Raw genomic sequence first — 13,932 nt, 5'->3', positions numbered from 1 at the left:
GGAATTATATTTTCAGAAATCAAACAATGAATGTATTATGAGTAGAACAAACTGAAGTCTCTCTCTCTCTCTCTCTCTCTCTCTCTCTTTCTCTCTCTCTCTCCCTTGCTCTCTCTATAAAATCAATAAAAAAATAAAGAATAGAGTTTAACACATGACCCAGCAACCCCTGTTCTGGGTATCTACCAACAAAAAAGAAAGAAAACATTTATTTGCAAAGATATATGTACTCCTATGTTCTTTGCAGCATTATTTACCGTAGCCAAGACATGGAAAAAACCTCAGTGTCCTCTGATGGATGATTGGATAAAGAAGATATGGTGCGTAAAAACAAGGAATACTCCTCAGCCACAAGATGAAATACTGCCATTTGCAACAACATGGAAGATCTTGCAAGAATCATGCTAAGTGAAATAAGTCAGATGGAAAAGGACAAGAATCATGTGGGAAGTAAAACAGAAAGCAACAGATGAACAAACAAAGCAAAATAATTCATTCACACAGAAAGCAGTACAGTGGTAACCAGAGGGGAAGGGGAGAGAGGGAGATTGGAGAGAGTAAACTTGGGACAAACATATGGGGATAAAAAGAGACTAAACTTTGGGTGATTAGCACAATAAACAGATGATGTATTATAGAATTCTACACTTGAAACTTACACAATCTTATTAACCAGTGACACCAATAAATTTAATTAAAAATACCAAAAGATCATATGTCTTTATCCCTGTTAAATTTGCCTGCAAATTTCCAGCCCCTACCAGACATTAACCTTACTTATATTACAAAGACCTTCCAAAATGCTTCCTTAAAGCTATTGGTTTTAGTTTTTATACCTTACTACAATTAAAACTTGATTTTTATCTCCAATTTTTAAAAAATGTTAGGGCCCTAGCCGGTGTGGCTCAGTGGATAGAGCGTGGGCCTGCAGACTGAAGGATCGCAGGCTCAATTCCAGTCAAGGGCATATGCCTGGGTTGTGGGCTAGATCCCCAGTAGGGGGCGTGCAGGAGGCAGCCGATCAATGATTCTCTCTCATCATTGATGTTTCTATCTCTCTCTCCCTCTACCTTCTTCTCTGAAATCAATAAAAATATATTTTTAAAATGTTAGGGCATTTTTATGTTAAAAAAAAAAAAAAGAACAAAACACCATATACTCCCTCTGCCCCCTGCACATGGTTTGCCCAATAACTTCTTGCTTTGGTGTGGTACATTTGTTTGTTGATGAACCAATATTAGCACATTATTATTAAAATCTTTAGATTATATTTGGGTTCACTCTGGGTTGCACATTCCATGGGTGTTACAAATGCACAAGGGCACGTATCTTTCATGACAGTACCACACTGTCCTAAAAATCCCCTGCTCCACCTCGTCCTCCCTCCTCTACCTCCCCCACCTTTCCCCAAACCCCTGGCAACCACTAATCTTTTTACTGTTGGATTTTTCCAAAATTCCATGTAGTTGGGATCATATGGTATGTAGCCTTTCAGGATGACTTCTTTGTAGCTTGATGACTCGTTTCTTCTTAGTACTGAACAGTATTCCACTGGAGGAGAAGGCTTCTATCTTCTTCCTCCTCTTCTTCCATCCCCGTCACCATCCCCGTCACCGTCACCATCACCATCACCATCACCATCACCATCACCATCACCATCACCATCACCATCACCACAGTGGCCATGTGCCCAGCATTATTCCAAGTGCTTCCTACGTGTTCATTGATTCAATCCTTGTAACACCTCTGTAAGGCAGGCACTGGTGATATACCCGTTTTAGATGAAGCGGAGGAAACATTTTATTGAGATAGTTTAGGGAAGGTGACAAAGCTAACAAGTGGTGGGACGGGATGTGACTCGGTAGCCTGGTCCTAGAGCTCATGCCCTCGACCCTACACGTCCTGCTTCCTGTAAAATGTCTGAATCACTGGCGCCGCCGCCACGGGAGCTCCGCTGCGAGGAGCCTAGCCAGGCGCCAAGGAGGAGCCCGAGGCCCAGAGGGGGAGCCAGCCGCCCCCCACCCCCCCACCCCGACCCCTGAGGCTGGGGTGGTCCCCCGCGGAAGGCCCAGGCAGAGGCGCAGGGTAAAGGGGGGGATTTCCTGCGATGATGGGAGACCTTCTCTCCGGGTTGCGTGTTGCAGCGGTGCCAGCTGCTGGATTTGGAGGACTTGCTGACAACCAGGGACTGATTATGGAGATGTCTTTTTTTTCCTTCCTTTTTTTAAGCAGCAAATTTTTTCTCCCCTCCCCACAGACCCCTCTCAAATCATTACCACCCTCCCAGCAGGTCGAGGAACCCTTAAACACCTTCCTCTACCTTGTTTCTCTTTTGTTTTTATTTTTTGCATCAGTATTGTCTTTTGCATAGTTTGCATCTTTATTCAAACATGTAAACTTTGTCACCATCTATGGACATGCCCATATAGGAAGGAGCTGGGCGGGTCAAAGGGATAGGAACCCGATGAAGTGGTCAGGACCATGGGGAAATGTCAGTGGTGCCCGGCATTGCCAAGGTACTGGGCCACAGTGATGGTGGGAGGCTTACTTTTTTTTTTTTTTTAGAAGTTATTAGGATGTATTTTGTGAGGCAGGTTTACAACACTACAAGTCTTGACTAAGGAAAGAGAAAACAACAACACCCAGATTTTTTAAAAGATTATCGTCTTGCCCTGATTCGTTTGGCTCAGTGGATAGAGCGTCGGCCTGCGGACTGAAGGGTCCCAGGTTCGATTCCGGTCAAGGGCATGTACCTTGGTTGCGGGCACATCCCCAGTGGGGGGTGTGCAGGAGGCAGCTGATTGATGTTTCTCTCTCATCGATGTTTCTAACTCTCTATCCCTCTCCCTTCCTCTCTGTAAAAAATCAATAAAAAAAATTTTAAAAAAAAAAGATTATCGTCTTAGGAGTTCACTTACACCATAGGGACTTTTCACTTATCTCATATTAGCTGTACCAGTGGTTAAGATGAACTAGAAGTTGTATAGACGTATTGTTTATTGCTGGTTTATGACCTTAATGGGGTGTAATTATGTATTACCAGCAGGGTGTTATTAACTGTGACTATTGTATAAAAACAAATCTTTATTTTTTATTTTTTAATCTTCACCAGAGGGTATTTTTCTATTGATTTTTAGAGTGGAAGGGAGGGGGAGAGACAGCGAGAAATACCAATGTGAGAGAAATACATCCATTGGTTGCCTCCTGCAGAAGCCCCTACTAGGGAGGAGCCTGCAACCGAGTCACCTGCCCTTGACCCAAATCAAACCCAGGACCCTTCCGTGGGCAAGCCGAGGCTCTATCCACTGAGAAAACTGGCTAGAGCTAATAACAAATCTTGATATCCAGAAGCACAGGAAGTTTGCAACTTTCCACCCTGCTCATTTTTGTAAAGCTTCAGTCATCTTGGACCTTTTAAACACAAATTTTAACTCAACGAAGCTGTGATCAGTGGAACAGCTATTTATATTGTGGCATGTTTTTTATTACAGCAGACAATGCTTTCTTTTCCAGTTGTCTTTGAGAATAAAGGGGAAAAAATCTTCAGATGCAATGGTTTTATGTAGCATCTTCTTCTGTCGTGTTTTATAAATACTGGAGAAGCCTTGACCAATTTGACTTAGAGATGGAATGTAACTTTGCTTACAAAAATTGCTATTAAACTCCTGCGTAGAGTGTTCTAATTTTCTGTGAGCACACTAAAAGTGAAAAATCAATGTACATGTAAAAAATAAAATTTTCGCCCTAACCGAAAATTAGGCTCTGTGGATAGAGCGTCAGCCTGCGGACTGAAAGGTCCCGGGTTCGATTCCAGTCAAGGGCATGTACCTTAGTTGCGGGAACATCCCCAGTGGGGGGTGTGCAGGAGGCAGCTGATCGATGTTTCTGACTCTCTATCTCTCTCCCTTCCTCTCTGTAAAAAATCAATAAAATATATTTTTTAAAAATAAAATAAAATAGGGGAGAGACCTAGATGGCGGCATAGGTAAACACCGGAGATTACTGCCGCAAACAACCACTTCAAAAATACAACTAAAAGACGGAATGGACATCACCCAGAACCACAGGAAGGCTGGCTGAGGAGAGACTCTTCAACTAGAAGGAAAGACAACAGCATACCAAGGCTCAGAGGAGGCGCAATGTGGAAAATATAAAGGTGCGGAGGTGCGCGCGCAAAGCGGGCTGGTGGCTGAGGGCACGGTTGTCGTTTTCAATCAGGAGGGAGTCTCAGACTCTGAGCTCCAGATCCAGGCGAGTCTCTAGGGACTCAGACTCAAACGGGAGAAGCGGGATTGTCTGGCATCAGTTGGAACGTGAGGGCAGCTTTCTCTCCGAGGTTTGCAGCAGTTGCTGGGGTTCTGAGAAGCAGAGCCTCTGGGAACGGGACTGAGAGCAGCCATAACCGCTCCCTCCGCCCGCCCTGTTGATCCCGCCCCGCCCAAGCCCTGCACAGAGCCATTTGCCGGATAGCCTCAGGCAAAGGCTAGATTAGCACCTCTCCAGAGGACAGAAGTTTTCCCACTGCAGACACAGCTGATTCTCACAGCCAGTCTGCCTGGTGGTCAAATCCCTCTAGTATTAACTACAACAACCAAGGCTTAACTAGAACAAGACTGCGCACAAAGACCACAAGGGGGTGCACCAAGAAAGCATAAAAAAATGCGGAGACAAAAAACATGACAGAAATGGAGGATATAGAGCTAAAAAACGCAATTTTGAGGGCTTGCAATAATGTGCTAGAAGCTGCCAATAAACTTGATGAGAGCCTCACGAAATCTAATGAGACCCTCACGAAATCTAATGAGATCCTCGATGCTGTGATAAAGAACCAACTAGAAATTAAGCATACACTGACTGAAATAAAGAATATTATACAGACACCCAATAGCAGACCAGAGGAGCGCAAGAATCAAGTCAAAGATTTGAAATGCGAAGAAGCAAAAAACACCCAACTGGAAAAGCAAAATGAAAAAAGAATCCGAAAATACGAAGATAGTGTAAGGAGCCTCTGGGACAGTTTCAAGCGTACAAACATCAGAATAATAGGGGTACCAGAAGATGAGAGACAGCAAGATATTGAAAACCTATTTGAAGAAATAATGGCAGAAAACGTCCCCCACCTGGTGAAAGAAATAGACTTACAGGTCCAAGAAGCGAAGAGAACCCCAAACAAAAGGAATCCAAAGAGGACCACACCAAGACACATCATAATTAAAATGCCAAGAGCAAAAGACAAAGAGAGAATCTTAAAAGCAGCAAGAGAAAGAGACTCAATTACCTACAAGGGAATACCCATACGACTGTCAGCTGATTTCTCAACAGAAACTTTGCAGGCCAGAAGGGAATGGCAAGAAATATTCAAAGTGCTGAATACCAAGAACCTACAACCAAGATTACTTTACCCAGCAAAGCTATCATTCAGAATTGAAGGTCAGATAAAGAGCTTCACAGATAAGGAAAAGCTAAAGGAGTTCATCACCACTAAACCAGTATCATACAAAATGCTGAAAGGTATCCTTTAAGAAGAGGAAGAAGAAAAAGGTAAAGATACAAATTGTGAACAACAAACATGCATCTATCAACAAGTGAATCTAAGAATCAAGTGAAAAAATAATCTGATGTACAGAATGAACTGGTGATTATAATGAATCAGGGACATAGAAAGGGAATGGACTGACTATTCTTGGGGGGGAAAGGGGAATGGGAGATGCGGGAAGAGACTGGACAAAAATCGTGCACCTATGGATGAGGACAGTGGGTGGGGAGTGAGGGCGGAGGGTGGGGTGAGAACTGGGAGGAGGGGAGTTATGGGGGGAAAAAAAAAGAGGAACAAATGTAATCTGAACAATAAAGATTTAATAAATAAAATAAAATAAAATTTTCAGTGTTTTATTAATTCACAGTGCTATACTGAATATATAATTACACACACACAGTATAACTTCACTCTATAGTATTTCTCAGAAATAGTAACTCATCTGTCTACATATTACTTTCCTTTACTTTTTTGTTTGCATAAATATTTAATGTGTTTTTCCCAAATTCAATAATATGCATATGCATAGATTTAATTGATAACATCAATGACTGGACTCAATCACCTAATCTTCAATTCATGTTAAATTCCCCTTATTATATGGTATTTCCATAATAACTTCAGACAATTTAGTCAAAGTTACACTTTCCAACAACCCTTGTGAAAACTGAATGTTAATTTTAAAAGATTATGAAAATGTCATACTAAGTAACACTGGGCCTGCTTATATGCCTGCTGTGTGAGAGGTCCTTGGACAGGTAGTGCTTCAGTTTCAACACTGCCTCCTTTGGTTAAAGCCATAACCTGGAAAGCAGCTTTAGCTGGAAAACTACGCTTGAAATACGGTTTATAGATTTTATTGACTGAATATATAAATGATCGAAGTCATTTATGTTAGCCAGTAACAGTTGTTTGTATCACGTTAGTGAAGTCATGGCATGCAGCCTTCAGAATTTCATCCATGTTTATAAAAACTTAGCTCTTCCACCACCCCTCCTGGAACAAGTTCCCCTTGAGGGGTCCATACCTAGCTGACCTAAAATGTAAATCAGGGGTGGGGAGTGTCCAGCCCACGGGCCTTATTTGGTCTGGCCCTGCCAAGGCATTAGGGGTGAGTTCACTAAATGTTTGACCAAATATAGCAGGCTAATTTGTAAGTCGATAATTTTATATGGACCCAAGAATGATGTTAGAAATATCCAAATGGCCCTTGGCAAAAAAAAGGTTTCCCACCCCTGATGTAAATGGTTCAGCTGACTCACAGCAGACTGTAGGGACCAATGACACCTGAAGTTTTCAAAGTGCTGATCACCCTTCTCATCAAGGACAGGACTGATACTTTTCTCTTGTGGCTCCTGGAAGAACCCCCTGTCTTCCCCCCTATAAACCCTCGCCAGCCCTAAGGCTCCAAGATCCTGATTTTAGTATGTAAATTTACCATGGGGTTGCAAAAAATAACACTAGGCCAGATCACTCAGAGCTTAATGTCTAAGTCCTATATATTGATAGTAATGTAAATGTAATAAGGACCAGAATGAAAGCAGGGGAATATTATATTCATGACTATTTCCTCACTCCCTTACCCTAGAAAAATGTTAATTTTCAGTGACTTGATTTCTCACTGGATTTGGGATCCTGAGGAGATCAAAGGAAGAATGTGAGTAAAGACAATTATGAAATATAGTCTGGTTCTCAAATTACTACTATGGAAGAGATGGGTGATCTCTTTGAACTACTAGAACAATTTGATCTCCACAGTTATTTACTCCAAATACATGGAAAGTTGGTATATAGTGCCCAGAAGCATAATGAGGAATTGAAGGAACAAAAATCAGTTAGACCGCTCAGCCAGCATGGATCATTGGTAGAATGTCAACCTATGAAACAGGAGGTCAAGGTTTGATTCCTGGTGGGGGCATGTGTCCAGGTTGCGGGCTCCATCCCCAGTGTGGGGTGTGCAGGAGGCAGCCGATCCATGATTCTCTCTCATCGTTGATGTTTCTGTCTCTCCCTCTCCCTTCCTCTTTGAAATCAATATATATATATAACAATCACTTAGACCAATTCTAGATAATAGAGCAATTCAAGAATATACTCCTTAAAAAGACTGACAGCTGTCAGAGGGGAAGGAAGAGGGAAGGATTGGATGAAAGAATGTGGATTAGCCAAAGAACATGCTGTATATGCATAACCCATAGACATAGACAACAGTATGGTGATAGAGGGAAGAGGAGGGTGGGGGTTGGGTTGAGGTGGACAAAGAGAGGGGAAATGGGAACATCTGTAATATTGTCAACAATAAAAATAAAGTAAAATAAAATAGTGAATAGCCAAAAAAGAAAGAATATATGCCCTAGGATAGTTAAGAATGAAAACAACTGTCAATATTTTATCCTAATAAATGTTATTGCTAAAAATAATTGATATAAAACCTGACCATGGCTATAAACTGCACATGGTAGAATTTAGATCTGCAAAAAAAAAAATTATTTAAAAAAAGAAGGAAAATGATCTAGGGATATTGGACTCAGAAAAAATTATAACTGCAAAAGATAATGTGAGCATCATGGTGGATTGAGAAGACCCTTTTGTATCTCCCCTTAAAGTGACAACTTGGACAACTAGAATTCAACAAAGGATCCTCTGCTCAACACACAAACACATACGACAGATCCATCCACACACTGGTATACCGGAAGGTGACTGTATTGGGATGATGGGGAGGTGTGATGGTAGCCACAGATGCAGTTCAGTTTGGCAACTACCACGACCCCAGCTGACAAGGTAGCAGTGGAGGTGTCATGCTGTGGGCCTTACATTATGGCCCAGAGGGTAGGAGGAGACAAAGCCACATCCCTGCTTAAAAAGCAGGCTTCCATTGCAGCAAAGCCCAGTGGCAGTGGTCTGGCAGTCACTGTCTCAAGGTGACCTTTACTAGCAAGGAGGCAAAGCTTCAGACTCTTGGTGAACGTTACTGATAAAGAGAAAGCTTTGGACCCAAGGCAACCATTACTGACAGAGGCAAAGCCACAGGTTCACGAAGGTGTCTCCCCTTGCCCACCATTGCAGTGGAATTTGGTAGAGGCAGCAAGATGCCTTGAAGAGCACAGCATGGATGGCCTTTATTGGTAACTAAGAGGCAACACCAGGGGTTCGCCTGCCCAGAGCCCTATTGCCCACCACATTCAACCATGGGGGTGGTCTCCTGAAACAGGTTACCCAGACACAGGAGGAGGCTCACCACCCCAGAGCATTTTCCATGAAGCAACATAGCCCCAATATCCCAGAGGGTCCAGTAGAGCAAAGGAAATAAACAAACAAACTTGTGCTATAGCACCATCTACTGGAAAACAAGGGAAGAGCAAATGGTACCTAAAAAAAATTGAAAGTTTACTACCTCAGTTGTGCAGAGAAACAATCTGTCAAATACCAATAAAACAACCAAGGTAAGAAGATAGCACAGTAAGAAATCAAAGTCTCCCAAAGACGAAAATAGAAAAAAAAGGGAGAAATTAAAATCTCCAGAAATCAAACTCAAAAGACATGAAAGATGTGATTTAAATGACAAAGGAGTCAGTGCCCTAGCCCTTGAGGCTCAGTTGGTTGGGCATCATCTCCCATGCACTGAAAGGTTGCCAGTTTGATTCTGATCAGGGCACATGTCTGGGTTGCGGGCTCAATCCAAGACAGTGGGGCATACAAGAGACAACTGACTGATGTTTCGCTCTCACATGGATGTTCCTCTCTCTCCCTCTCCCTTCCTCTCTCTATAAATATCAATAAAATAAATTTAAAAAAAATAAATGACAAAGAATTCAGGATTACAGTTGTGAAAAAAATCAATGAAATACAAGAAACCTCAAAGTCACTTATATGAGCTCAGGAATAAAATTAACAAACAAAACGAATATTTTACCAACAATATTGAGACAATAAAAAAGAACCAAACAGAAATACAGGTTCAAAGTGAAGGGGTGTAAGATGATACTCCAAGCAAAGGGCATTGAGAGAAAAGTGAGTGTAGGCCCATACTTATCTCAGACAAAACAGATTTCAAGACAAAAAAGGTACCAAGAGACAAAGATGGACATTTTATAATGACAAAGTGAACAACTCATCAAGAAGACATATTGCTTATTAATATAAATGTACTCAACCTGGTAGCACAAAAATATACAAAACAATTATTAACAGATTTAAAGGGAGAAAAAGTCAGGGATTTGAGTACTGCTGTTAGAATGGACAGATTATCTAGACAATGTCAATAAGGAAATAGCCTTAACTGACACTTTAGACCAAATGAACTTCATTGATATTTATAGAACTTTCCATCCAAAACTATAGAATGCACATTTTTCAAAAGTGCACATGAAACAGTCTCAAAACTAGACCATCTGCTGGGGCACAAACTACTTTCAATAAATTCAAGAAGAGTGAAATCACACCAAGCATATTTTTCTTCCTTCCACAATGGCATGAAAGTGGAAACCAACCACAAGAAAGATGGAAAAACCAAAAATATGTGGAGATTAATGTTACTAAAAAATATATTAGATCAAAGAAAGAATGTAAAAAAGTTAAAAGATACACAGAGATAAAAATACAGCATATCAAAATGTGGGCGATAAAGTAAAAATAATAAGAGGGAAGTTTATGACATTATTAGAGGCCCAGTGCACAAAAACTTGTGCACTGGGGGGGGGGGGTCCCTCAGCCCGGCCTGTGCCCTCTCGCAGTCTGGGACCCCTCGGGGATGACCACCTGCTGGCTTAGGCCTGCTCCCCGGGGGATTGGGCCTAAGCTGGCAATCAGACATCCCTCTGGCAGCCCAGCAGCCCTCGGGGGATGTCCACTTGCCAGCGGGGAGCAGACCTAAGCTGCAGTCAGGCATCCTTAGTGCTGCTGAGGCAGGAGAGGCTCCCACCACCACCGCTGTACTGGCAGCCATCAGCCTGGCTTGTGGCTGAGCAGAGCTCACCCATGTGGGAGCACACTGACCACCAGAGGGCAGCTCCTGCATTGAGCGTCTGCCCCCTGGTGGTCAGTGTGTGTCAATAGTGACCAGTCATTCCCAGTCTTTCTGCTGTTAGGGTCAGTTTGCATATTACCCTTTTACTATATAGGATAGAGGCCTGGTGCACAGGTAGGGGCCGGCTGGTTTGCCCTGAAGGGTGTCCCGGATCAGGGTGGGGGTCCCCACTGGGGTGCCTGGCCAGCCTGGATGAGGGGCTGAGGGCTGTTTTCAGGCTGCCCGCACCCCCTCAGAGTGGGGGTCCCCACTGGGGTGCCTGGCCAGCCTGGATGAGGAGCTGAGGGCTGTTTTCAGGCTGGCCAAGCCTGCAATTGAAGTTCCCAGTCTCTCCTTTTTTTTTTTTTAATTCTGGGATTTATTTACCTTCTGTAATTAAAACTTTGTTGCGGCTCCAGCTCTGAGGCCTGCTGGCTGAAAGCAGGTTTCTGGGTTTGTTTAGCTTCTATAATTGCAACATTGTTTCTTAGAGTGCAGCTCAGAGCCCGGCCGCGCAGGCGGGAAACCTTGGCTTCCTCCATCACTGTAGCAAGCATGCCTCCTGTTCGCTTCAGCTGCCTGGCTGCCGGCCACCATCTTGGTTGGCAGTTAATTTGCCTATCACCCTGATTAGCCAATGGGAAGCATAGCGGAGGTATGGTTAATTACCATGTTTGTCTATTATTAGATAGGATAGGCTTACCTCAAAAAAACATGAAAATGTCAAGGGATTCCAAAATGGTGGCAGAATAGGTAGAAGTTACACTCACCTCCTCCCAGGACCAAACTGGAATTATAACTAAAACATAAAGCAACCAACCTGAATAACCAACTGAAGACTAGCTGAAGAGAAATCTTATATATACAAAAGATTTACAGAAGCCACATTGAGATAGGTAGGAAGTGTGGACATTCAAAAAGGGCTGGCCCTGCTCTTACAGGCCATTGCTGAGATTCCCAGGGGCTGTCTCAGCTGTGAGGGATAGCCCCTGAGAAACATAGGCCTCCAACTCCACAGCAGGCTCTCCAGCCCAAAGCACTAGAGCTAAGAAGAGACACCCACATAATATCTGCTGCGAAAACCAGCGGGATTTTGTTCACTGTGGGAGAGACAGAATCTGCTAGGGACACAGGTACCCTATTAAAAGGCCAACAAACAAAATTTTATTCACAGCCACTCAGCTTGGACTCTGGTACAGAGAGCACGGAGCAGACTAGAATCATGCAAGAGAGTCTGCAGTCTGGTTTGTGGCTGTGGGGAGGGAGCTGAAGGGACAGCTGCTGGGACCCCCTATGTCAGTGATGGCGAATCTATGACACGCGTGTCAGAGGTGACACGTGAACTCATTTTTTTGGTTGATTTTTCTTTGTTAAATGGCATTTAAATATATAAAATAAATATCAAAAATATGTCTTTGTTTTACTATGGTTGCAAATATCAAAAAACTTCTTTATGTGACACGGCACTAGAGTTAAGTTGGGGTTTTTCAAAATGCTGACACACTGAGCTCAAAAGGTTCGCCATCACTGCCCTATGTTGAGTCACCCTCCTGTACCACAAATGTCATCTTTCTTGGGTGGGGCTCACACCGTCCTATGACACCAGCCTGGGGGAAAGCAACAGCCCCACCCTCTGGACTCCCTGTCACCCTACCTTGCAGAGCTCATGAACTGCAGAAGAGTCCAGCTGCTAGACCACTGTAGAGGTCTGGGCAGATGCAGGAGTGTCAGTGACTGAGTTGTGTGGCTTTGGAGTTGGGGTCATCCCCCCACTTTCCTATAAACCTGACTGGTGCCTCCACCTAATGGGAGATCCATTAGCCCCACCCTGGGGGCTCCACGGCCCCACCTGTTCTATGCCACCCTGTCAAGGACTGGGCATAATCTGGGACAGACTGAGTCATGGGGCTACGGAGAGAGGGACACACACCCCACCTTCCTGCAAGCCTTGACCTCCTGACCTCTGACTCCTGGAAGACTTTGGGACAGACTTGAGTTGTGCAGTTCTAGAATGGGAGAAATTTCCCCTCGCACACCCAACTGGTACAGAGCCTTACCTCCACACAGCCAAATCTTACTCTCTTAGGACCTGATAAACTCTGCTGGCCTTACTCTGAAGACTCCATAAGACCCTGCCCCACAACAAAGGTATGTGAGCACCTAGCGGGGAGAAGACAGACTTGGTAAACCCTGGAACATTTGCTAGGTAGTCTTAGGCCCAGCACTGGCACCAACTTTGAACCTGTATCAATCTGGTGAACACCACTTGTCCCTACCCACTGACCCACTGAAAACCCATCTCATGCTACTCAAGTACTACCAGAGGCTCCTTCAGTGACTGAGCCCATCAGGCAGCCAAAAGGCGGAGGCAGGCAGAGGTAGATCTCAGGGTTCCTTGGGACTTTTGATGACCTGCCCGAGGGCCTGGTGTTGGTAAAAGCCAGCCTTGATGTGCAGTTGGATCCTTGCCAAACACATCCAGATAAAGCAGAGGCTGCCACACACACACAAAAAAAGGATGAAATGACTATAGGAAATCCTCATACATCAGTAATTACTCTAAATATAAATCAACTAAACTCACCAATAAAGAGACACAGATTAACACATTGGATCAAAAAACAAAACCCAACCATATGCTGCCTTCAAGAGACACATCTTAGGTCCAAAGACAAAGGTAGATTCAAAGTGAAAGGGTGAGCCCAGGCAGGTGTAGCTCAGTGATTAGAGCTTCAGCCAGCACAATGAAGGGTCACAGGTTCAAATCCCAGTCAAGGACACATACCTCGGTTGCGGGTTCACTCCCGCCCGGAGTCAGAGGTGTGAGGAAGGCAACCAGTCGATGGAAACCAGTGTCTCTCTCAAACTGTTTCTCTCTCTCTCTCTCTCTTTCTCTCTATTTCTATCTCTCTATCTCCCTCCCTTCCACTCTCTCTGAAAAATACACACACACACACACACACACACACACACACACACACACACACACACATTAAAAAAAGGGAAAGGGTGAAAAATAAAAATGACTCTCCAAGCAAATAACATCCACATAAAAGCAGGTGAAGCCATATATATATCTGACAAAATAAATTTCAAGATAACAAAGGTAACAAGAGAGAAAGATGGACATTTTATAATGATAAAGGGGACACTATATCAAGAAGACATAACACTTCTTAATACATATGCACCCAATCAGGGAGCACTGAAATGTATAGAACAACTAGTCACAAAACTAAAGGGAGAAACAGGTCAAAACACAATCACAGTTGGGGACCTTAATACTCCACTGACAGCTCTAGCTAAATCATCCAAACAGAAAATCAATAAAGAAATATCAGCCTTAATGACACACTAGACCAAATTGACATTTACAGACCCTTTTAAT

The sequence above is a fragment of the Myotis lucifugus genome, unplaced genomic scaffold, assembly GCF_000147115.1.
Source record: "Myotis lucifugus unplaced genomic scaffold, Myoluc2.0 scaffold_27, whole genome shotgun sequence".
Taxonomy (NCBI): Eukaryota; Metazoa; Chordata; class Mammalia; order Chiroptera; family Vespertilionidae; genus Myotis; species Myotis lucifugus.
The sequence above is the reverse complement of the archived record's forward strand: the minus strand, read 5'-3'. Positions refer to the sequence as shown.